Source organism: Gorilla gorilla, chromosome 11 (genome assembly GCF_029281585.2).
Source record: "Gorilla gorilla gorilla isolate KB3781 chromosome 11, NHGRI_mGorGor1-v2.1_pri, whole genome shotgun sequence".
NCBI lineage: Eukaryota > Metazoa > Chordata > Mammalia > Primates > Hominidae > Gorilla > Gorilla gorilla.
Window position 1 is genome coordinate 67,991,563 of NC_073235.2, and position 27,108 is coordinate 68,018,670.

Sequence of the window (27,108 nt, forward strand, 5' to 3'; positions counted from 1 at the left end):
TCCAGGAAAAATGGCAGTTCCCGCTGATCTTCTGTGATGTGCCCGGGGGGCCTGCAAAGGAAGAGTAGCTGCCCCTTAATCTTCCTGAGGTACATTACATCCCTGGATGATTCTTCTACAAAGTTGCCTCAGGGTGAGCACCGTAGATCTTAGCACAACTTTTAAAATTCTGTCTCTCACATGTGTGCACACATACTTTGTTTTAACACAGTCTTACACAGTCAGTGTCCCCAGGTAACATCCACCCAGCACAGGGGCTAAACTGGAATGGTCACCTGCATCAACTACTGTGCATTGTGCACAGAACAGGCATTAAGCACCAGATCCCCAATACTTGGACCTTTGCATTGAATATGTCATTCTTCCCAACTCCTCCTCCTGCTCCTTCTCCTCCTGCTCCTCCTCCTCCTTAAACATTTTTTTAGAGGCTGGTCTCGGATTTCTGGTCTCAAGTGAACCTCCCATCTCAGCCTCCAGAGTAGCTGAGGTTACAAGGCTTGCACCACCACACACAGTAACTCCTTCTTCCTTTTCGGTAGACTTCACCCTAGTGGCTTCACTGGCCTTAGGGTAAGTTTTATGCATGAGATTTATTTTTATATCCTTGACTTTCAAACAGGTTAGAGTTTGAATTCCTTTCTTCTATAGGCCAGGGTACCTTTGCCTCTGTCTAAATTATAGGTTAGTTATAGATACGTGGCCAGGCGCTGTGGCTCACGCCTGTAATCCCAGCGCTTTGGGAGGCCGAGACGGGCGGATCATGAGGTCAGGAGTTTGAGACCAGCCTGGCCAACATGGTGAAACCCCGTCTCTACTAAAGATACAAAAAAAAAAAATATTAGCCAGGTGTGGTGGTGCACGCCTGTAGTCCCAGCTACTTGGGAGGCTGAGGCAGGAGAATCGCTTGAACTGGGAGGTGGAGGTTGCCGTGAGCCAGTTGTGCCAGTGCACTCTAGCCTGGGTAACAGGGCAAGACTCCATCTCAAAAAAAAAAAAAAAAAAAAATATATATATATATATATATATATATATATGTAAATTTAGATCACTGGATTTCTCAATATTTTTGCTTTCCTCAATAGAATATCTTAATGCCTAAAGAAAGACTTTTATTTATTTGGCTGTCAAATACACTTATGTTTTTGAATTTCAACTTTAATAATGGGCAGTCAAAAATACGTAATTTTTTTCTTTAGATTTAGTTACAGATCACAAATATAGTCAGTTTTCTTGTTTGTAAAATAGGCAGCTTGAACGAAATAGCATCCTCATTTTCTTTTTATGGCAGCAGAAACTTTTATTTCTAGGATGAAATTTTAAATGGTATCTTAATAAGAAATTACATTTAATAAGGAATTTATTTTCACTAACAAGAAAAGTTGACCTTAAATTATGAATGCTATTTATAGACATATGCAACTCAACATCTAATTTAATTATTTTGTTTTAATTGCAGATATCTTTTTCTTTTCCTTTCTTTTTTTTTTTTTTTTTTTTTTTTTTTTGAGACAGGGTCTTGCTCTGTCACTCAGGCTGGAGTTCAGTGGCACGAGCTCGGCTCACTGCAACCTCCGCATCCTGGATTCAAGAAATTCTTGTGCTTTAGCCACCCAAGTAGCTGGAATTACAGGCGTGCACCACCATGCCCAGCTAATTTTGACATTTTTAGTAGAGATGAAGTTTCACCATGTTGGCCAGGCTGCTCTCAAACTCCTGAGCTGAAATGATCTGCCCGCCTTGCCCTCCCAAAGTGCGGGGGTTACAGGCATGAGCCACTGTGCCCGGCCACAAATATTTTATAACTTTTTAAAGTCTATATTCAGTGGACACAAACAGAGATCTGTTTGTATGCTTGCTTGCTGCTTGCTTGTTGGTTTTTAATTTCTTGAACTGTAATCTCAGGATATTCATCTTTAACAGAGAAAACAGGAAAAGCTCCATTCTTAGATGTTGCTCAAAATAAGTGCAAAGGATGATTCAAGTTATATCTTCATTGGTCTTCAGTATGCCATCATTTGAATGTATAATGTTCTCAATAGAATTTTAAGATATTTAAAATTATACCTAAAATTGTACGGCAAGGTGACTATAGTTAATGATGCTATATTGTATTTTTGAAAAACGTAAACAGAGAGGTTGCTGTACACTCTCACCACAAAAATGATAACTATATGAGGTAGTATAATTTATTAATTAGCTAGAATTAACTATTTCATAATGCATATATACTTCAAAACATGTTGTAAATGATAAAAACATACAATGTTATCTGTCAATTTTTTTAAAACCTAAAAATCATTAAATATAATAAAATTGAATTTTGATTGCATTTTTCTGAGGTTTCTTAAGTTCATCTACCAAATCTGGGGTTACTCAGAACCAAACTGACTCAATAACCTCTATTAGCTCTGTAATTCCAATCACAATTGGATATTTCTGTGCTATTGTTGTATCACAGTTAATCCAGTTTATTCCAAATCTTTATCTCAGCATATCTATGTAGATATTGATAAAGTTTAAAGGAAAAAAGAGAATCTTGGTGGCACAATTTGCCTGAGACAAATTTTTTTCTTAAAGATTGTGTTATTTTGTTTGTTCAAATTACAGCAGCATAAGTTGCTTGTGTAGGGTATTTGTTCATTCAGGTAACATATTTGTAGAATTTCTACACTAGCTATTGTCATTGGCTATGATCAATGATAGCTCTGTTCTGTCTACTGTGGAAACATAATAAATGAACAAGCTTCTCTATCTCATTTTTAAAGAAAATTTTTACATTTTTATATGGACTTGGTAATATTACCTTGACATACAAGAGTAGAAAATTCATTAGTGGTTTAGAAAAAGCGATTATATACATTTTAGTCTGGGTAAATAAAAAGTATATATCATTACTGCCCGGGTTTCATCATCTGTCTAAATGGTTGCACTAATCATTTCTAATTATGGCACTGTAATTTTAAAGTACAACATTTTTGTTAATGTATGTCATTTTAAAGAATATTTTGTATATTTTCTTAAGGCCTAAGTTATCTTAAATCATGAATATATAAATATTTGAGTTAATTTTATAATTAAATTGTTTCCTTTAAACAAATCAAACAAATCAAGAACTCTAACAAATATTCATTGTGATTTTTATTGACTATCAAAAGCTACAACATTTTGGTTGATTTCCCTGGATTTTTGTGTGTTTTGAAGATATGAATCTCCTAAAGACTAGAAAGTTGCTTAAGTCTAGTGTAATGCTGGTTAATAAAATGGATATATCTTTAACTTATTGTCCCAAATAATATTTGTTGATTGAAAACCAGATAAATAAATGAGTTAAACTATGTATGGATCATTAGAAATTTACTACATTGTTCTAAGAAAAATATTCTTTCTTTGCTAAATTATATAGCATATGATTATTCAGTTCTGTATTTAATGCTTTACTTATAGTTTAAGATTTCTATTGATTTTCTCCTATGTAATCACGATGTTGGCACCTTTAGTAAGTTTGCTCTTTGAAAACATAACCTTACATAACATGCTGAAACGTATTTTCTTTTTTAAGGAAAAAATGAGGAAATATCAACAGACTGAAAATATGTTTTCAGAGGCATAGAATCTTCAGGAAAATACTGGAGTTCCTGAGATCTCAAGGTTAGCAGTTTTTACATTATTATTCTCATGCTTTTACAGATTTGGGATATAATCTGTGCATCTGTTTCAAGTTTCTAATGTGTAATTGGAAATGGTCTTACTTAAAATATGTGTTTTAAACAAAGTCTCCTCAAGATTTTAAAAAATCCATTTATATCAGACATACAGTATTTAGTTTCATTAGGGACAATAAAAAGTTGTCTTAATAGAGAACTACTGGTTATTATAATTTGCTTCATTTTAAAAGGTAGCACTATTAGCATAAAAATAAACATTTGACATTTCTATAAATTTTTCTTTCTGATTGTTAAATATAAACCTATTTAGTGAATATTTCATTTCTTTTGTATCTTTGGCTGCAAAATGCACACATATACACGTAGTTTAGAAGGATAGCTAATCAGCAATCCTTCTGAAATTCCTTGAATTCCATTTCCTGACTTTTTTTAACTACAGCCAAATAAATGCTATCATTGGAAAGTGTGGCTTCGATAAAATGACAATTAATATGAAGGAACAGGAGGATCTTGGGAATCTTTTCTAAGTTGTTTAGGATGATATAACTGGAAAAGAAGAATAAGCCTACCCATTATTAAGCAGCTTATTATAATAACAAATTAATGTACAATATTCATTTAGAAGTTATAAATGTAGGTTAAAGTGGTTTAGTCTGATTGGATACCTTGAAAAAGTAGATGATTTTTGATGTGTTTATATTGTGGGACCCAATATCAAATATTCATAATTTTAAATGAAAAAAATGTGATCTTTCATTTTGATTGTCTTGGTCAGGCATGTCTTCAGTATCTGTATCTATTTCTCATTCTTCCAAGGGTTTATTCATTTATTTAGGACTTACCATATGCAAAGCAATGGGCTAAACACTTTGGTTCTTTCTAAATGAATAAGATATGGTCCCTGTTCTCAAAAATTTCCCAAACAATATGTTACCTAGAAATTAATTTTACTATTAACTCAAGCAACATATAATTAAACAGACAAGCCAGATTTTATAAGGGCATGTAATTAATTCTAAAGCTAAATGGGAATTATTTGGGGATTATTTGTATTTTCACATTATAGCTTCTATTAGCCTAGAATACTGGCAGCTTATACCAATGTGAATGTCGTTCCATTACAACCCACACCCAAATGATTTTTTTATTAAATTAGCTCTTGAAGTACAACACAAGTAAGAAATATGAGATTCTAGGAATGAAAAGTCTCTTGACACAACTGCGAATTTAATGTCATAGAATATAGTTGTGCAGTCACCTATGAGAAGAGCAAAGTTGGCATTGCCTACATTTTTTTTTTTAATTCGAGTACATTGGATTTCCTTACTAAGCTCATCAGAGAATTAAATCGTCTCCCCAATGACCTAGAAAGACTTGTAGGTTTGAAAGGGATTGAATGCTATAAATCCATAAGGGATCATATGCAAATAGTAGGTAGGTGAGTACAGGGATTTGAAATGGGTGGGAATGCAGACTCAGCTTGAAATGCGCAGCACTGTACTTCTCAAGAAAACCTTTTTAAAAGGGTAGTGACTTAAGAAGTTAATGCAAGTAAAGTAATTTAAAATAGTAAACTTCTTTTTTGAAAAATCAGTGAAGAGATCCCTTGCCTCATTATGCCATTAGAGAAGCAGCTAAATTAATTTATATAACAACCATAATCATTCAACAAATATTTGTCAAGTGCCTACTATGTGCATGGGGGTATAGGGTGGATTGCCGGGGAGTGACAGCAATGAATAAAATAAACCATTCTTGCCTGAGTGGAAATTACATTCTAGTGGATGGAAATAGGTAATAAAAAACAAAATTAATTATGTCTTATGTTTGATGCTTGTAAGTACCATGGAGAAAAGGGAAAAAAGAAAGGAAATATAGAGTGTAAGCAGAGGTAGAATTTTTAAATAAATCTAATGACTTTGCACTACATAATTTACACAAAAGAGATAGATGTCACTTCTGTTCACAAAGTACCCACTAAAAACAAGGATGATGAAATACAACACCTGATGGTAAGTTTTCTAAATCATTAGTAAGATATATGTTGTAAATGTATGTAAAATCAGTTTCAATTTCACCAGAAAGAAAAAATATTATTTTTTAGAAATGATGATACAGTTACTACAAGTATATGAAATCAGATAATATTAAAGGACATAGGTCTATCTATGTGCATTTTTATTAGAAAATATATAGAGTTGGAAATTAAATCAATTTTGTGCAATCATTAACAAATGAGTGATCAGGGTTTTTTTATGGTAATCTGGTTGGAATATTTTCATTCAATGTTTGGTTCTGAGCACAGGAGTCTGGAAATATCGAAGGCCCAAATACTCCTGCCTGTTTTCTTGCAATCCATCTATAGTTTAGAACTCATCATATAAAGTGGTGTTATTTTAAAAGTCATTCAGTCTTGACTTTACTGGCTGGAGTTGAGAGGTTTAGCCGATTTTGTATGCTGAAAAAGTAGTTGAGTCATTTTGTTTTCATTGAGGATAAGTCAATGTGAATTAAATATCTGGCCATGCAAATAAACAAAACAAAATATGGATTAAGAGATTTCAAAATCTATTAAGTATTGTGATTTTTTTTCAGTCTTCCAAAAGGCAGGTATTTTAAGCAGTATATCATCTAAAGGACATGTGTCCAATATTAGATTATTAAAAGAAACACAAAGTAAAGCTCACAATTATTCAGAGGCTCTCTCTGTATCTATCTATCTATCTGTCTATCTATCTATCTATCATCTATCTATCTATCTATCTATCTATCTATCTATATCTATATATCTATTTTATATATATAAAATAGATATATAGAAATATATATATATATACATATTTTTTTTTCCTTTGAGACAAGGTCTCTCTCTGTTGCCCAGGCTGAAGCATAGTAGCAGGATCTCGGCCCACTGCAGCCTCAACCTCCGGGGCTCAAGTGATTCTTCTGAGCCTCCCAAGTAGCTGAGACTATAGGCATGCACTACCACACTTGGGTAATTTTTTAAAAAAAATTTTTGTGGAGACAAGGTGCTTGTAGCTCAGGCTGGAAGAGGCCCTTTCAGCTGAAACTGAACTGAAACTTTACTTTACTTTACTTTTCAAAAGCAGGTAGAAAATAGCATATGCTTTATTTAAATTCCTTTGCTTTCATCCTCCCTTCATTTGCTTTACAAAATTGCCAGCCCAGGAATCATTTGCAACTCTGTACCACAAATCCAGTTCCCTAGGAATTTTTCCAAATAATGATTCTTCCATTCTCTCACAAACCAACACCCACATAAATTTCACATTACCTGGTATGCCCATGCTCTAGGTGGCTCTTTCTTCTCTGACCCTGTCTTCAAATTCTCCAAGTAATTTCCTAGCATTCTTATTCTTCCATCGTTCTGGCAAATAATTTATCTAATCCAGGGTTTTTCAACTTCAGCACTATTGGGATTTGGATCCAGATAATTCTTTATTGGGGGAGGGGAGAGAGCTGTCCTTTGCAATGTAGGGCGTTTAGCAGCATTTCTGGTACTAGATGCCATTGGTACTTCATCTTTAGTTATGACAAACAAAAATGACTTCAGGCATTGACCGATGTCCCCTCAGAGCAAAATTAGCCCAGATAGAGAAGCGTTAAGCCAGCCCTAACTTCTATAATCTCAGTAAACTTCCATCCACTCTACTACAACAACCACAAAACCTCCTTAGCACCTCCAGCATCTTGTTCTCAATTAAAACAGCTCAACAAGGCCAGGCATGGTGGCTCGTGCCTGTAATCCCAGCACTTTGGGAGGTGGAGGTGGGTGAATCACTTGAGTCCAGGAGTTTGAGACCAGCCTGGGCAACATGGCAAAGCCCCATCTCTACAAAAAATACAAAAAATTAGCTGGGTGCAGTGGTGTGTGTCTGTAGTCCCACCTATTCAAGTGGCTGAGGCATGAGAATCACTTGAACCTGGAAGGTGGAGGTTGTGGTGAGCTGAGATCATGCCACTGCAGTCCAGCCCTCCAGCCTGGGTGACAGAGTGAGGCCTTGTCTCAAACAAACAAACAAACAAACAAACAAAAAACAGCTTAACAGATACACTTTAAATATCAGTTTCCCTTGCTAAAGTAAAACTCACCTCTATTTGATCATCTGTATGTTTTTATTTTCCTTTTATTTGCTTATACTCAGCCTTGTATCTAAAACATGTTTTACAAAATAATACGACAATATAAAATAAGTGGGAAAACAATGGTAAAGAAGAAATAAGGTAAAAGCAGGTGAAGTGAAAGGAAAAGAGTTTATTACATATGTAACCTGACTTCACCCCTAATGCAATCATTGGGGTGATTACATTGAGACTGAGCTAGCCCCTCAATGCCATTCACTAATGTAATCAGCGGGGTGAAGTTAGGTTACAAATGTAATAAACTCTTTTCCTTTCACTTCTTTTGCTTAGAATAAAATTAGACTTTTAGTGCCTTTAATATTTCCATGTTCTGCTAGCTGTGCTTGGAAGTTTGCTTGGAAACTAGCAGCTTACCTCCCACAGCTCTCCAGCCACTCCTTTCTTACAGAGTACATGCAGCCATGAACCCGAGCTATAGTGAATCCTTTCTTGTACTCATATTCATGAGTGCTACAGGAGCAATTATACCACTCTGCAGATTTATGGTGTTCTAATCTGAGGTAGCCCCTCAATAGCATTCACTAATCCTTTCATTCTGACTGTGGTCAGCCACTATTTCAAAAGTTCATTACCCCACTCAAGCCACACAATCTCTCCCTTTCACTCTTAGTGCACCTGCTATTTTAACAAGAAAATTGAGGTCATTGTGTGGAAACTACTTGTGAATCTTTGCAATCCCCTCCAGCATCAAACCAACTAGGTCTGTAAACATTTTTTCTTTCCTCCAATCTCTAAGAAGGCTCAGGAGTCCTTCCTGCTATTCAAGGCAAAGCCTATGTTTGATTTTACTTCCCATCACTGAGGCTGAGACCTTTTGCCATTAATTATTTCTTTTTTGTCCTTTATTTCCAACTTTTTCTTCCTTGCTGGCCCTTTTCCTTCAGCCATTCGTGTTCTTCACACTCCTATCCAAAAAAGCAAATTGACAAACAAAAACAAACCAACCTGTTTCTTCACCACCATCCAATTTCTGTCCTCTTCAACTCATTCAAGCTCTCCAAGCAGTAGTCTACATTCATTATCTCCAATTTCTAAGATTCAGTTACTCCTCAGCACAGTGCAATCTGATTTCTAACCCCATTTAACAGAGCATGCACTTTCTAAAGGCACAGATGACCCACAGCCCTTATCTTGACTGATTCTCTCAGGGGTATTTGACATTGTTAACTACATTTTTCTTCTTTCACTGCTCCCTCTTGATTTCCCTCACATCTTGTGGATCTTTTTGTAAAGACCCCTCTCACTGGCTCTTCTGTCTCTATTCTTCCATGCAGAAAGTCACAAACCACAAACTCAAACCCCAATAGGTGGTTATAGGTAATATAAATGAGTGAAGTTGGCTAACTGAAAACAGTAAACACTACAGAGGTCAAACAACATGCCCACAAAAGTTCTTGATATTTTACTCCTATTCAAATGAGAGTGCTCCCTGGAGATCCATCTTCATTCTATTGCTCTTTGGTTCTTCTTGTTCTTCCTAATCAAGCAAAGCTGTTATCATGACTTTGTTAATGACATAGAGGTCAATGCCTCCAACCCTCTTCTTCAGCTAAGCTACAGAATTACAAGTTATGCGAAATGTCTATGGGGTGTCAATGTCTAACAGGGACACACACAAAAGCATACATCAGAGCAATAAAATAGAATAAAGAGTCCAAAACCATACATGCGATCATAAAGTGCACTGCCAAAATAATCATAACTCAATGAAGAAGCTCTCCAAGGAAAGTCGATTAACAAACCCAGGTACACATAATTAGTGTCTGATAAAAGAGACAATTCAAATAGCGGGAGGAGGGAAGGACTATGGCTTATTGAGTAGATGGCACTAAAACAATTCTTTAACTACTTGGGGGGAAATAAGGTGTGATCTGTGCATTACACAATATTAAAGTAAAATTTAAATAAAGATTTAAAATAATATTTTAAAATATTATCGAACATTGAATAAATTGAGTAGCTTATAGGTATTTATGTGACTTTGGCCTAGAAAAGTATTTAAGCAATGCAAGAAAGCCAAGTCATTTATTCGTTTTTAAACTTATAAACAGTAAAATTCACATTTCTTGGTGTACAGTTTTGTGAGTTTTGACAGTTGTACAGAGTCATGTAACTTTCACAACAGTCAAATTACAAAACATTTCCATTACTGTTCCCTGACCTTCCCCTTGTCAACTTATCCTTACCTTCATCCCTGGCAACTAATCTGCTCTAGGTCACTACAGTTTTGCCTTTTCTAGAATGTCTTATCAATGGAACACAGAGAATGTAATCTTTACCATCTGATCTCTTTCATAATGCATTGAGATTCATTCATGCTCTTGCATGTATCAATAATTATTTCCTTAGTATTGTTAAGTAGCATTTATTTGTATGACTGTACCATGGCTTGTTTATTCATCCATCCACTTAAAGATATTTAGGTTGTTTAGTTTTTGGTGGTTTGAATATGCTATAAATATCCACGTAGAAATTTGTGTGAGAACTGAAGTTTTTATTTATCATGGGCTAATACCCTAGAGGAATTATGTATCACATGATGAGTGTATGTTTAGCTTTCTCAGACTGCAAAATTGTTTCCCAAAATGACAAACCATCCTAAATTTCTACCAGCAAAGGATGAATATTCTCATTGCTCCATGCCTTCACCAACACTTGGTATTATCAGCTTTTATTTTACTTATTTTAACCATTCTAATTATCACTCTGGTTTTAATTTGCATATTCTTAATGGATAATAACATTGAACATGTTTTCTTCTGCTTATTCGCCATCTGTTTGTTTTCTTTTGTGAAGTGTTTGTTCATATATTTTGCCCAAATTATACTAAGTTGTTTTCTATTTTTGAGTTTTGAGAGTTCTTTATAAATATTCTGCATAAAAATCCTGTAGGAAATATGTGATTTGCAAATATTTTCTCTCTGTCTGTGGCATGCTTTTTTGTTTTCTTGACCACATCCTTTTAGAGTTTTAAATTTGGTAAAGTCATGATATCAGTTTTTTTCTTCTGTGGATTATGATTTTGATGTTTATATATTTCTTTTTCTTCTTCTTTTTTTTTTTGGAGACAGAGTCTTGCTCTGTCGTCCAGGCTGGAGTGCAGTGGTGCAATCTAGGCTGACTGCAAACTCCACCTCCTGGGTTAAGTGATTCTCCTGCCTCAGCCTCCTGAAAAGCTGGGACTACAGGCGTGTGACACCACGCTCGGCTAATTTTTGTATTTTTAGTAGAGACGGGGTTTCATCATCTCGGCAAGGCTGGTCTTGAATTCCTGACCTCAAGTGGCCCACCCGCCTCAGCCTCCCAAAGTGCTGGGATTAACAGGCATGAACCACCACTCCCAGCCTGATGTTATATCTAAGAGGTCTTTGCTTAACCCAAGGTCACAATGATTTTCAACTATGTTTTCTTCTAAATGTATTATAATTTTATGTTTTGTATTTAGTCATATGATCTGTTTGGGGTTAATTTTTGCATGTTATGAAAGATTGAAGTTCACAATTTTACTTATGTGCTTACGGACATCCAATAGTTTCATCACTTTTTTATAAAAGACTATTTTTTATCCACTAAATTGACTTTGCATTTTTGTCGGAAAATCAATCACATATGTGCAGGTATATTTCTAGTCTCTATTGTGTCCGACTGATGTATGTATTTATACTTTTTCTATTATCACACTGTCTTTATTACAGTAGCTGTACAGTAAGTCTTGAAATCATATAGTGTGAATCCTCTTCTTTTACAAAATTGCTTTGGTATTCTAATTCTTTTGTATTACACTGTGAATTTTAGAGTTAGCTTGTAGATATCTACAAAAAAGCCTGCTGAGATTTTGATCAGAAAATTTATCTATGCACATTAGAAAATTCTCTGAATTCTATTTCCAAAATAAAACACTTGAAAAAATATTCACTGCATATACAAATGGCCAATATTATTAAAATATGGAGTATTACTAGATATCATTAAAAATAAATATGAATCTCATTAGGATAATTGGCAAAGGCTTGTGAGAGCTTTTCACACAAAAGTTCTGATGACCTCTAAACTTAAAAATTAAAAGACTCAACATAATTAGGAATCAAAAACATTTGCTCTATAATGGTCATTTGAAAATATAAAGCTTTGGGAAACAATATAGCATATTGAGAGAGCATCACTGTTAAGGTCTTATTGAACTTTGAGTATACCCCTACTGTCCAGTTATCTGTGAGGACTTAGGCAAACTGCTGAAACTTTATTGATGTTCAGATACTTCATCAATAAAGTAGGCATAGAGTCTGGCACATTGTAAACACTCAATGTAGGCTATCATAAATACATTCAACACTGATGAGGATGTGGAGAAATGGACCATATCATACTACAGAGATGGGCCAGGAATTTGGTTCAACTTTTCTAGAAGACTATTTGTCATTATGTATCATAAATCTTAAAAGTCTGCATGCTCTCTGACTTAGGAATTCCAAATATAAAAAAAGATTAAGGCAATAATTATAAACACAAAGCAATGTGTACAAAGAGGTTTGTTGAGATAATATTTAAAGTAATAAAATGGGAAACATTTGCATGTCCAAAAATGAGGAAGTCATTAAATAAATTATTAAATATCTATGCAAAGTAAACCTTCTGAGGTATTAAATAAAGGTGTTTTCACAGCATATTTTATGATTAGGGAGCTATCTGAAATATACACATAAGTGAAAAATAAGTTTATGAAAACCACACTTAAAGTATGACACCGTTTGTACTTTTTTTTTTTTTTTTTTTTTTGAGACAGAGGCTCATTCTGTTGCCCTGGCTGGAGTGCAGTGGAGCTATCTCAGCTCACTGCAAGCTCTGCCTCCCAGGTTCACAGTATTCTTCTGCCTCAGCCTCCCGAGTAGCTGGGACTACAGGTGCCCACCACCACGCCCAGCTAATTTTTTGTATTTTTAGTAGAGACGGCGTTTCACCATGTTAGCCAGGATGGTCTCGATCTCCTGACCTCGTGATCCGTCCTGCTCGGCCTCCTAAAGTGCTGGGATTACAGGCATGAGCCACCGTGCCCGGCCACTATTTGTACTCTTAAACGATGTATGTGCATGTAAGAAAGGATAATTATATATGTACACACATATAAATATCACACACACACATGCATAAATTAAATCAGTATGTCTGGATGGTTGGCTATGTGTTAGATTTATTGCCTTCTTGGTATTTTTCAGTAGGCTCCAAATTTCCTGAAAACACATCTAATTATTATTTTTAAAAATAGGTAAAGTATAGAATATGAAGGGATGGACAATCATAAACAACATAAAGAGATAAATGGCCAACTACTTAAAGTATGTTTATTTCATAGATGACAGTGGAGTTTGAGTAGCCTTATTATTTAAAGACATCCACAAATTAATGAGAAGATCAACAAGACCCCAGTAGAAAAATGGGCTAAAAGAAAACAAAGGGCAATAGAAAGAAAGAGACAGGGAGACAGAGAGAGAGAGAGAAAGAAAGATATGAGAGAAAGAAAGAAAAAAGAGAGAGCGAGAAAGGAGAGGGAGAGGAGGAAGAGCTAATAAATAATAAAAACTGTTTATACTGAACAGTAGTCAAAGAAATAGAAATAAAATGATGTAATATTATGTCTATAAATTAGCAAAGTTTTTTTATTACATATTTGTTTCCCAGTCATATACTGTTGATAGAAATGTTGAGTCCTTTGCCTATCTTTTAATCAGGTTGCTTTTTAGCTATTGAGTATTTTGAGTTCCTTACATATTTTGGATATTAACTCCCTATCAGATGTTTTGATTGCAAATATTTTATCCTAATTTGCAGATTATTTCTTCATCCTATTAATTGCTTCCTTTGCTGTGCAAAACTTGTAAGTTTGATATAATTCCCTTTGTCTATTTTTGCTTTTGTTGCTTGATCTTTTAGAATCAAATCCAAAAAAATCATTGCCCAGACCAGTGTCATGTAGTGTTTTCCTATGCTTTCTTCTAGTGCAGTTACTGTTTCAGGTCTTAGGTTTAAGACTTTAATCCATTTTGAGTTGACTTTTGTAACTAATATGAGATAAAAGGATAGAGGTTGTTTCATGTTTCTGCATGTGGATATCCAGTTTTCTCAACACTCTTTATTAAAGAGACTGTGTATTCCCCATTGTGTGCTCTTGGCAGCTTTGTGAAATATTAATTGACCATGGATTTTTAAGTTCATTTCTGGTTTCTCTATTTTATTCCATTGGTCAATTTTTCCATTTTTATGTCAGTACCATGCTGTTTTTACTATTATTTCTTTGTAATATACTTTGAAGTCAAGTAGTGATGGCAGCAGCAGGTCATCTGGAGTGGCCACTGCTATCATGCTGGCTGCAGCAGGGAGGTGCAGCTGGGCTTGCATGCTCCATGGGTCTGGCAGGAGCTGGGGACAAGTGTGAGCCCCATTCCTTCCAAGGGTGGTGCCACTGCAGCCACCCAAGCCATAGCTGTGGACTTGGGCATCCCTGTGATCCTGGGGCCAGAGCAGGCGGGAGCCCTGCCCTCCTGGGTGCAGTTGCAGCTGCCCAAACCACGGCTTTGGACCCAGGGGTCCCTGCATTCTTGGGGGCCCAGGAAGGCCCCCCTGCCCTCACAGGCTCAGAAGTGCCTGCTCCCACTGCTTGGCTTCTGCCTGCTGTCTGTGCCCACTCCAATCTTGGAGCAAAGTCGGGGCCAAGCCCAGGTGCTGTCACAGCCTGTCCAGGTGTGCACATGCTTGGGCGGAGCTGACACACCAGTACTCTGCTGCCTCGGTTCTCAGTTCTCTCCAGATTCTGGGCACTGACAAGCAGAGGAGGGAAACTGATGAGGGGCTGAGGGCAGCTTGGTGCTGTCCTGCAGGTGCCCATTAACACCTACAGCCTGGGCACCATGAACAGCAGCAGGAGGTAGACAGGTTCCTGGGCAGAAGAGGGTGGATCCCCTGTGAAGCCCCACCTTTAAGCCAGGGAGGGTCTGAAGGCTGGGGTACAGGCTGCCAGTCCCATGGACCATAGTGCCTTTTCCCTGCCTCCCTATGGCCTCCAATGGACCAGTCAGCATGCACTTCACCCACTCTGAGGCCCATATAAGCCCAGGTCTCAGCCAGAGCTGAGCAGATGACAGGATGACCTACCTGCAGAGAGAAGCAAACCACTCCAGGGCCTACTCTCTGCTGAGAGCTGGGAAGATGATGGGACAACCTGCCTGCAGAGAGGAGCTACCTACTCCAGGGCCTACTGTCTGCTGAGAGCTGAACACTGGATGCGATGGCCTGTCTGGCAGAGAGGAGCTACGCACTCCAGGGCCTCTTCTGAGCTATTCTATCACTCAATAAAGCTCCTTTTTCCCTTCTCATGCTCCACTTGTCCACGTACCACATTCTTCCTGGACACAGGACAAGAACTTGGGACCCACAGAATGGCGGGTCTAGAAGATCTGTAACACAAACAGAAATAAAACATGCCCCTTCTTCACCATGTTGCAGGCAAAGAGAAGGAGAGAAGAACTGCAGCCCTTCAGGAAGCTTAGACCTGGGAGCTCACAGAGCCAGGGCTGTGACTCCCTCTTTGGGGCTCTGTGGTTCGTGGCATCTCCAAGCTTCTGGGCACCATCACATTCCCAGTGCCAGCCGGGGAAGCTGCTTACAGTGTGCCTGGTCCAGCTATATAGCCTTGCAGAGAGCTGGTGCCTATGCCGGCACTTGGAGCTGCTCCCCCATTGCAGCAGCCAGTGTCTGACTGCGCAGTGGCCGGACCCCATGCTCGCTCACACACCCTTCACCACTCCACGCCTGACTTACTCTTGGCAGGCATGGGATCCAGGCTGGTAGCATGAGCCGAGTGCAGCCTGCCAGGTTGAGTGGATGGAATGAGCTCAATGGGCTCAAGCAAAAATCAGGCAAGGGCACTACTGGCCACAGGTTTCCTGCCAGAAAAGTGACACCCCAAGGATCCTGTTAACAGTAGTGTGATGTCTCCAGCTTTGGGTTTTTTGTTTGTTTGTTTGTTTTTGTTTTTGTTTTTTTTGTTATTGTTGTTCAAGATTGTCTTGGCTATTTGGTTTTTGGGTGTGTGTGGTTCCATATGAATTTTGGAATTTTTTTCCTATTTCTGTGAAAAGTGACATTAGAATTTTTATTCCAATGCAAGGGATTGCATTAAATCTGTAGATCTCTTTGGGTAGTATGGAAATTTTTAACAATATTTATTCTTTCAATCTATACTCTTCTAGAAAAGTTGAACATAGGGTATCTTCTCATTTATTTGTGTCTTCAATTTCTTTCCTAAATGTGTCATAGTTTTCAGTGCACAATCTTTTATCTCCTTGGTTAATTTATTCTTAAGTTTTTTTGGCACTATTATAATTGAGATTGTTTTCTTGATTTGTTTTTTGAATAGTCTATAAGAATGCTACTAATTTTTGAGTGTTGATATTTTATCCTATAACTTTACTGTATTTGTTTATCAAGTTTGATAGTTTTTGGTGGAGTCTTTAGTGCTTTCTATGTCATCAGCAAACAGCAACAATTTCACTCCTTCCTTTCCTATTTGGATGTCTTTTATTTTTTGTTTTGCCTAATTGTTCTGGCAAAAACCATCAGTACTATTTGAATAAAGTGGCATGAGTGAAAATCCTTGTCTTGTTCCTGATCTTAGAGAACAAGTTTTCAACTTTTTACCATTAAGTATGATGTTAGCTGTGGGCTTTTTATATATGGCCCGTATTGTGTTGTGTACATTGTACATGTATTATGTATTGTGTACACTCCTTCTATACCTAATTCATAGAGTTTTTATCCTAAATAGACATTTCTTAAGGAAGACATAAAAATGGCCAACAAGCCTATGAAAAAGTATTCTACATTATTAATCATTTTAAAAGTGCAAAAAAAGAAATGCAAACTAAAATCACAATGAGATATTGCCTCACACCAGTCAGAATGGCTAATACAAAAAAAAAAAAAAAAAGATAGCAAGTACTGGCAAGGTTGTCAAGAAGATGGAACACTTTTACACTGTTGGTGTGAATGCAAATTAGTGCAGCTATTATGAAGAACTGTATGGAGGTTCCTCAAAACATTAAATCTTTTTCTGCCACTGTGCTGTGTTCACCATCTCAGTTAAAAGTCGCCAGTCATCTAAATTAGAAAACTACAAAATAGCTGAGATTATTCCCTCTTACTTACCAGTCACTTACAGAAAATCACTACCAAATTCTACTGGTTTCTTTCCTCATGTTACTACTCATCCCCTCCTGGGAGCTGCGTCTTCACTGCCACCACATTAATTCTGTTATTCTTTGTCTCTCAGCTGGATACAGAGCTAGGCTACCAATGAGTTTCCCTGGTGATATTTGCATACCTTCAAATCCATTCCCAATACAGCTGCCTAGAGGCTAATCCAAAACAAATATCTGATCATGACTTTCATTCATCCTCTTAAGTTTCTTCAAAGATTTTCCATACCTTGATAAGATCAAAGCTACTTTTTAAAATTACCTGCCTTCCCCATTCTTCTTCAACATCATTGCTCCATCTCTGATTCTACATTTCATTAGTCCTGAATTCCTTTTAATCACCCTCTTGTCTTCGCACCATTTTGCTTTTACATAAATTGCTAGTACTGGTTGGAATGTTCTTCTATTCATTCTCTTCCTCCTTTTTTTGTGTTACTAGCTCCTGTTTATACTTAAAGGCTGGGCTCTAGTGTCTCCTTCTCCAGACAGTCTTTTCTGAGCTCTTTCCATGTTTAGCACTGTTTACTGTTAATCACATAAATTACAACTTTATTGAAATTATCTATGTACATGCTATCCTCGCCTCTATACCAGTGAACTCCAAAGCAGAATGCATGTCACCGATGGAATGAGCCAGAAGATCTTTGGAGGTAAATTTTAGAATATCAATATTTATATTTATGTTGTATTATCTCTAATTTCTATGTTTATGTATAATGCAAGTTATATAATATGCTTCTTGATATATTTGGCTCTGTGTCCCCACCCAAATCTCATCTTGAAGCTCCCATAATTCCCACGTGTTATGGGAGGGACCCAGTGGGAGATAATTGAATCATGGGAGTGGGTCTTTCCTGTGATCATCTCATGATAGTGAATAACCTGATGGTTTTAAAAATGAGAGTTTTCCTGCACAAGTTCTCTCTTTGCCTACCACCATCCATGTAAGATGTGACTTACTCCTCTTTGCCTTCCACCAAGATTGTGAGGCTTCCCCAGCCATGTAAAACTGTAAATCCATTGAACCTCTTTCTTTGGTAAATTGCCTAGTCCTTGGGTATGTCTTTATCAGCAGTGTGATTTAAAAGTGTAAAACTGATTATTACAGTAAATTGGTACTAGTAGAGTGGGGTACTGCTGAAAAGATAACCAAAAATATGGAAGGAACTTTGGAACTGGGTAACAGGCAGAGGTTGGAACAGTTTGGAGGGCTCAGAAGAAGACAGAAAAATGTGGGAAAGTTTGGAACTTCATGGAGACTTGTTGAATGGCTTTGACCAAAATGCTGATAATTATGTGGACAATGAAATCCAGGCTGAGTAGGTTCCAGATGGACATGAGGAACTTGTTGGGAACTAGAGCAAAGGTGACTCTTGTTATGTTTTAGCAAAGCAGCTGGTGGCATTTTGCCCCTGCCCTAGAGACTTGTGGAACTTTGAACTTGAGAGAGATGTTTTAGGGTATCTGGTGGAAGAAATTTCTAAGCAGCAAAGCATTCAAGAGGTGACTTTGGTGCTGTTAAAGGCATTCAGCTTTAAAAGGGAAACAGAGCATAAAAGTTTGGCAAATTTGCAGACTGACAATGCGATAAAAAAGAAAATCCCATTTTCTGAGGAGGAATTCAAGCCAGCTGCAGAAATTTGCATAAGTAATGAGGAGACAAATGTTAATCACCAAGACAGTGGGGAAAAATGTCTCCAAGGCATGTCAGAGACCTTCATGGCAGCCCTCCCATCACAGGCCCAGAGGCCTAGGAGGAAAAAGTGGTTTCGTAGGCTGGTCCCAGGGTCCCCGTGCTATGTGCAGCCTAGGGACTTGGTGCCCTGTGTCCCAGCAACTCCAGCCATGCCTGAAAGGGGCCAACATAGAGCTCGGACCATGTCTTCAGAGGGTTCAAGCCACAAGCCCTGGCAGCTTCCACATGGTGTTGAGCCTGCCAGTGCACAGAAGTCAAGAATTGAGGTTTGGGAACCTCTGCCTAGATTTCAGAGGATATATGGAAATGCCTGGAGGTCCAGGCAGAAGTTTGCTGCAGGGGTGGGGCTCTCATGGAGAACTTCTGCTAAGGCAATGTTGAAGGGAAATGTGGGGTCAGAGCCCCCACACAGAGTCCCTACTGAGGCACCACCTAGTGGAATTGTGAGAAGATGGCCACCATCCTCTAGACCCCAGAATGGTAGATCCACTGACAGCTTGCACCGTGTGCCTGGAAAAGCCACAGTCACCCAACACCAGCCCATGAAAGTAGCCAGGAGGGAGGCTGTACCCTGCAAAGCCACAGGGGCAGAGCTGCCCAAGATCATGGGAACCCACCTATCTCATCAGCATGACCTGGATGTGAGACATGGAGTCAAAGGAGATCATTTTAGAACTTTAAATTTGCCCCACTGGATTTCGGACTTGCATAGGCCCTGTAGCCCCTTTGTTTTGGCCAATGTCTCCCATTTGGAATGGCTGTATTTACCCAATGCCTGTATTCACATTGTATCTATGAAGTAACTAATTTGCTTTTGATTTTACAGGCTCCTAGGCAGAAGGGACTTGCCTTGTCTTGAATGAGACTTTGGACGGTGGACTTTTGAGTTAATGCTGAAATGAGTTCAGACTTTGGGGGAACTGTTGGGAAGGCATAATTGGTTTTGAAATGTGAGGACATGAGATTTGGGAGGGTCCAGGGGCAAAATGATATGGTTTGGCTGTGTCTCCACCCAAATTTCATATTGAATTCCCAGAGGGACTCTGTGGGAGTTAATTGTATCATGGCAGCAGGTCTTTCCTGTGCTGTTGTTATGATAGTGAATAAGTCTCATGAGATCTGGTGGTTTTAACAATGGGAGTTTCCTTGCCCAAGCTCTCATTCCCTCTTGCCACCACCAGGTAAGAAGTGCCTTTTGCCTTCTGCCGTGATTGTGAGGCCTCTCCAACCACATGGAATTTTGTGTCCATTAAACCTATTTTTCTTCCCCTCTCAGGTATGTCTTTATTGGCAGCATGGAAATGAACTAATTCACTTGTATACTAATACATGATGTTATGTATAAATACATATACACACATGCATAGGAGTGCATGCAGAAACTTTTCTTTTTTTCAAACCAGAGTGGATGTATGATTTAAAATTTAAAATGCTGGAAGACTATTGCTCTGAAGTTTTTCAAGGGCAAGAAATATGCCTTATTTATTCAGAACATATAGCATAGTGTTGGGCACACAGGTGACTTTGTTGAATTTAACCAAAATTAAAATTTTAGCAAACTCCTATTCCTGTCTATAAAGGTATTTGTGAAGTGTTTAAAGATTTGGATTAGGAGAGAAAATTATCTTGGCTACTAAACTTGATGTGTATGAGAGTTAGAGAGAATTTGAGAAAGAAATGGAAAGTAATAGAGAAGAAAATTAATGCTAAGAGAACTTTCATGATTGCAAATGTTTTTTAAAATCATGAGGAATGCAGTTTTAACAGATGTATCTTTGTAGTTTGCCAAATGTAGCTAAAATGCAACATTGCCATAGACTAGAAGATCTATGAGGATTTATAAAAGGGAGTAGTTATTTTTGAAGCAAATGAAATTTTGAAGGTAAAGTATGTTTGGTAACCTTAATTCTCCAAGCTCAGAACTACAAAAGTCCTTTCAAAATTCCCTTTACAAGGAGCTGCCCCAATTTATATAGTATTTATATATGCCTTGGGGTATCTGTCAATCAGTTTCAATTACTAATCTGAAAAAAGGGGCCAGAAGTCTAAACCAGAGAGAATTCCAGTGAAATAAGTGTGATTGTCATATAGCAAATGGCTCTCCCAATTTTAATAAAATTGTAACTCCTGTTATTTACAATTCCAGATGAAGAATGCAGAAAAAATGTAAAGAAAAGCCATCTTTATGATTTGTGTAAGGATGAATGGATACACAAATGAATAAAATATTTACAAGCTATATGTATTTTAGTGTTGTTTTCAGGGTAGAGTTGAATGTATGTATTTGCATATAACGTGAGATAGTTGGAAGGAATTTTTCCTCTCCTAATTAGTTTTTTAAAAAGTCTTCATGAATATGATGAATTTAGGAGCCTCTCTAGGATTTTGTTCCTTATAAAATATAATAGTCTTATCTTTTCTGCTGCTTCTCTATTTTAAGCACAGCTGATTCCAATTTAGTTGTTTCTTTAGATTTTTAACATCAAGCCAAATAAATATCTAAAAATTTGTGTTACTCTTGGACAATTCTTTCCTACTCTAAGGCATACATTTCCTGAAACAAAGTTATTTTTATATCACTCATGATTACCTTTAAAAATCAAAAGAAGAAAATGTATAGTATGAGAGATTTCTCATTAAGAAAAAAATTAAAACTAAGGTATGGGACTATAATTTAGAACACCTAAAATAATTCCTTAAAATTCTTTTTTTTTTCAGTGATCATTTTAAAAGCTTTAATTAATATGCACATGAATAATATATTCTCTTCACAAAATACTATCCTAAGGGAAATTGACTAAAGATAATATTGGTACTCAGTTTCAATATCTAATTCCAGCTTAACACTTAATTTTTAGACAGCTATCTGTATGTATACTTGTTGTCTACATACAAGAGAAAGGACACCAGTAAATATTTATTTGACAGTAATTCTGAAATTCAGATAGAAGCCCTAAGGACCTTGGTTTCAGAGTCTATCCTTATCTTCCTACTCCACCCTCTTCCCATTACCATTTTGAATTATGAGGTTGTTCAATAAATAAGGCAAATGCTTGAAAGTTTGACACCAATCCATACTAATGACTCCGGTTGCACATTGGAATCCACTTGAATTGTTATTTCCTTTGTGTTGACACTACTCTACACAGCTTACAGGCTTGGCTGGTAAATTTTCAAGTAGGTCATTCTTCATCTGCATGTTTCAGATTCTCTATGAGTGAGAGAGAACGTGTGGTGTTTGGTTTTTTGTCCTTGCGATATTTTGCTGAGAATGATTGTTTCCAGTTTCATCCATGTCCCTACAAATGACATGAACTCATCATTTTTTATGGCTGCATAGTATTCCATGGTGTGACACCCTAACATCACAATTAAAAGAACTAGAAAAGCAAGAGCAAACACATTCAAAAGCTAGCAGAAGGCAAGAAATAACTAAGATCAGAGCAGAACTGAAGGAAATAGAGACACAAAAAACCCTTCAAAAAATTAATGAATCCAGGAGCTGGTTGTTTGAAAAGATCAACAAAATTGATACACCGCTAGCAAGACTAATAAAGAAGAAAAGAGAGAAGAATCAAATCGACGCAATAAAAAATGATAAAGGGGATATCACACTGATCCCACAGAAATACAAACTACCATCAGAGAATACTATAAACACCTCTACACAAATAAACTAGAAAATCTAGAAGTGGATAAATTCCTCGACACATACATCCTCCCAAGACTAAACCAGGAAGAAGTTGAATCTCTGAATAGACCAATAACAGGCTCTGAAATTGAGGCAACAATAAATAGCTTACCAACCAAAAAAAGTCCAGGACCAGATGGATTCACAGTCAAATTCTACCAGAGGTACAAAGAGGAGCTGGTACCATTCCTTCTGAAACTATTCCAATCAAGAGAAAAAGAGGGAATCCTCCCTAACTTATTTTATGAGGCCAGCATCATCCTGATACCAAAGCCTGGCAGAGACACAACCAAAAAAAAGAATTTTAGACCAATATCCTTGATGAACATCGATGCAAAAATCCTCAATAAAATACTGGCAAACCGAATCCAGCAGCACATCAAAAAGCTTATCCACCATGATCAAGTGGGCTTCATCCCTGGGATGCAAGGCTGGTTCAACATATGCAAATCAATAAATGTAATCCAGCATATAAACAGAACCAAAGACAAAAACCACATGATTATCTCAATAGATGCAGAAAAGGCCTTTGACAAAATTCAACAACTCTTCATGCTGAAAACTTTCAATAAATTAGGTATTGATGGGACGTATCTCAAAATAATAAGAGCTATCTATGACAAACCCACAGCCAATATCATACTGAATGGGCAAAAACTGGAAGCATTCCCTTTGAAAACGGGCACAAGACAGGGATGCCCTCTCTCACAACTCCTATTCAACATAGTGTTGGAAGTTCTGGCCAGGGCAATCAGGCAGGAGAAGGAAATAAAGGGTATTCCATTAGGAAAAGAGGAAGTCAAATTGTCCCTGTTTGCAGATGACATGATTGTATATCTAGAAAACCCCATCATCTCAGCCCAAAATCTCCTCAAGCTGATAAGCAACTTCAGCAAAGTCTCAGGATACAAAATCAATGTACAAAAATCACAAGCATTCTTATACACCAATAACAGACAAACAGAGAGCCAAATCATGAGTGAATTCCCATTCACAATTGCTTCAAAGAGAATAAAATACCTAAGAATCCAACTTACAAGGGATGTGAAAATTCTTATTTTCCCTAAAATGATTTTTCAAGGCAGGATAATATGGTATATTTTAAATGTGAACATTTGAGAAATTTCTTCAACAGGGGTTTGATCTCCATTTGTCAACATTGTGTAACTTTCTTTTACATCCAGTAGAGTTGGTAGCTTCAACATTTCTGTCAAATAGAAATCATAAGTATTGAAAAAATGCCTACAGTTTTATGCCTCATTTTACGTGTAGGTGTTTTATTTTTTAAGTCACTGAAGAAAAAAAGATGGCATGAATAACAGTTGTAAATACAAAAGTTCAGTTAGAATAACGACTCATTTCCAAACTCACTTTCCTAATCGTCGTCACCCTCCAATCTCAAATTGATGGAGGAGCTATTCTGCTTTGAAAGCCAATCCTCCATTTACACTGTAGCAATGGGAATCCCTTACTTAGCCATCTTTACTGACAATCTCATAAGGTTAAAGGACATAACAAAGTGCTGAGAAGCCAAGCTGCTCCATGCTCACATTGTGTGCTCTGTGTTGAAACTTCCAGAGGTTTATTGATGCAGTGGGACTAGAAAAATGAGAGCAGAACCAATTTTCTCCCTGGCCTTCACCCTTTCTCACAGACCACAAGCTAACCACTGTTATCGAAAGGACACAAGAATTTTTCTCTTCTGTTTTTTGTCAAGCTAAAATAATGATATTTCTTTTTTTCTATTGAAGGATGCTTTGGTAGGTTCAATATAAACCTTAGCAGCATATTGCTTATGTTTAAGACAAGTAGTTTATTTTCATATTTTTTCTCTATTACTGATACGGGACTAGTAAGAGTATTAAAATAATCTTGTATGTGAGTTTGAAGGCTTTCTAGCAAGTTGATAAGTGTAAGAAAACTGTTTTTATAAATGGGGAAATATAAGACAATAAATTTTACTGTTTTCAACATATCTGTTACAGAAGATTTGCATTGATAAAAATTAATACAACATATAATGAATCCTGTCTAGGAAACAATGAATTCTTCTTATAACTGTAAATTTTGAAGCAAAAGTAAAGAAAGAAAATAAGGTAAAAATAAGATGTATCCCGTGAAATTTATCATCTCATCAAAGGTTGTATTGCTTTCTCAAGTAAAGGAAATTCTCCGCTTTATAAAATCAAAACTAGATGTATTCCTTTAAGACAAGGGCTGAAAACTGGCAACCTGAGAACTGAAATGTGTTTGTTTTGGCCCTCATAGTATTTACTAAAATTAAATTTGCTGAATTTCTACTACTTCCCAGTTTTTACTCTGTGCTGATGCACATTTTTTGGTATCTATCTGTTTCTGAAGTCATCTGAGTTTGTGACGTCTGCTTAAAAAGTTGCTATTGAATGAGTTTAAAAAAACTGAAAAGTGTGTAGGACAGATTCTTTTATATACTACTGGTGAACATGTAAATTCTTTACAATATTTTTGGAATATGTTTAGAAATATTTGTTAAAACACTAATTCCTTTGAATCTTCCATATGTCTGCAGCCATTCTACAGAAGGACTCATATGGGTGCATAAAGAATGTTCACTGACACATTGGTTGTGAGTAAAAAATGGAAAAAACTTCTGAATATCTATCAATAAGGTGTGGATTTAATAAACTATCATAAATTCTTATAAAGAAATATTATATAGCTCTTTAATAAAAAAATAAAGTGGTTCTAATATACACTGACATGGAAAAACATCAAGTAAATATTAAGTGAAAAAAGAAAGTGGTGAAATATTTTCAAGTTTCTTTAAAAAACAATCCCATAATATTAAAATAATAATATCTTAGTACATTAATAATATGTATCAAACTGATAATAGAAGTTGGCCTTGATTGGATGGGATTATAGTGGGTTTCTTATATTCTAAACCTATATTTCTGTAACATTTAAATTATTAAAGCAAGTATATATAACACATAATAAAAAGTGTAAATGCAGATGTTTAAGTCACCAAAACTTTCTATAAAAAATTATCAGATGAGAAACCACTTGAGACTTGGCTTGGCTATTGATACTGTAAGAATAATGGTATGTAATATAGTCCAAATTTAAATACTTGTTAGATTATGTTTACCAGCTTTTTGATGCTTGTTTTCTTATTTAAATAAAATGCATTTTTAGAGATATAGGTAAAATTGCTAAATATGACTCATTCTTAGGAGGAAGAAAAACACTTAAATATTTAGATACATATTTTTTGTAAACATAAGAAGAGAAATATTTGGAGCTTCATGAAAAGTAGTATGCTGGGGACTAGGTATATTCTAAATACTTTAGCTTGTTCTTTTTTTTTTTCTTTCTTTGACCTACATTTTAAAACTCTGTAATAACCTGTTCTGGGAGGAAAAAAAGAACATATTCCTTCTGCTGCTGGGAAGAAAACCTTGTCATCTCAGCCTTAATCACAAACTAGGCAGTGGGTTACAAATAAGCTTGGCAAAATTTAGATGCCCTTTCCTTGTAGACCATTTGGTCTACAAATGGACAGATGATATACAAGATGGCCTTCCTGTCATCAAGGATAGAATCAAGAATGAGGCAAGCTTACTTGCAGGGAAAGGAATTTGTGTGCTGGCCTTGGCAAATTTTATGTCTGACCTGATCACAGTGACAGGTTTATTGCTATGATGAGAGAGAATAAAAATCTTGCTGGCCTAGAGAGGAACTTGAAAATGAAGAGGGGAACATGGTCTGGAAAATGAGATCATGGCTTGGACTATTGTCATCATTATCAATAGCAAACATATTGAGAACCTGCTACATGAAAGAAACTAAATTAAGTATGGTGAGGCTGATGTTATAAAATCCACATGGGAAGCTGACAGTATGATATATAGTTACACTGTTGATTTAATGCCATATTTAGTCATTCCAGAAACACCAGAATTATTAGGATTTGAAAATTTCTGTTTCCCACGAAACAATGACTTCTCTTCTCAGAAAAATGTACACAAAAGTTTGCAAGTAAAATCAGAGGTCATTCATCCATAATTCCCTGGTTCTACTTTAAAATAATGTTCTTAACACTAGAGATATGAAGGACAGTCTGGTTTTGAACTCCAAGCTATATGCACATTTGTGTGCCAATAATATACTTCCAAAACCATTGTAACTAAATCTCAACCAAATATTGTCAACACAACTGTTCTAAGCTTTTTTCAGTTTAAATATAATAGCGTCTTATGTATTCTATTTGTTATTAGTTCAGTACTGGCAGCCTCAGAGTTTGAAAATGCAGATTCATCTGACCTCAGATTACTCTTGTTAACCTAGTTATAAATATTAACCATGCTTAAACAAGTTTCTTCCAAGTGCATCTGATTATGGTTTTTATTTCTTTCCTAAGAGTTGATCTGACTAAGGTTTCCACAATGTTTCCATAAATTTCAGCTGAATATGGCTTTCACATGATTCTGCCTGTCAGAAAACATGCTAGGACTCAATGACAACATAAAAACCACACCTTACTATTTAAAGTATTGGTTTTGTCAGGTGACAAGTAAATAACGATGGTCTCTAAGATTTTTATATTCTTCTGGGTGTTTATTGACCTCACCTTTATAAAATTACTTTTAGGATTTCTAGAGC

General features: G+C 36.5%; 1 protein-coding gene across 2 annotated transcripts in view; it reads left to right on the top strand.

Annotated features, from left to right (window-relative positions):
- The window catches only part of CSRNP3 (cysteine and serine rich nuclear protein 3), a 211,980-nt gene that overhangs the window by 38,652 nt on the left and 146,220 nt on the right, over positions 1–27,108 (top strand). For both annotated transcript variants that reach the window (XM_063694953.1, XM_055380248.2), the window contains exon 3: positions 3,560–3,648. The gene's annotated coding sequence lies outside the window, so the exon portion shown is untranslated. The remainder of the gene's footprint in view (positions 1–3,559; positions 3,649–27,108) is intronic.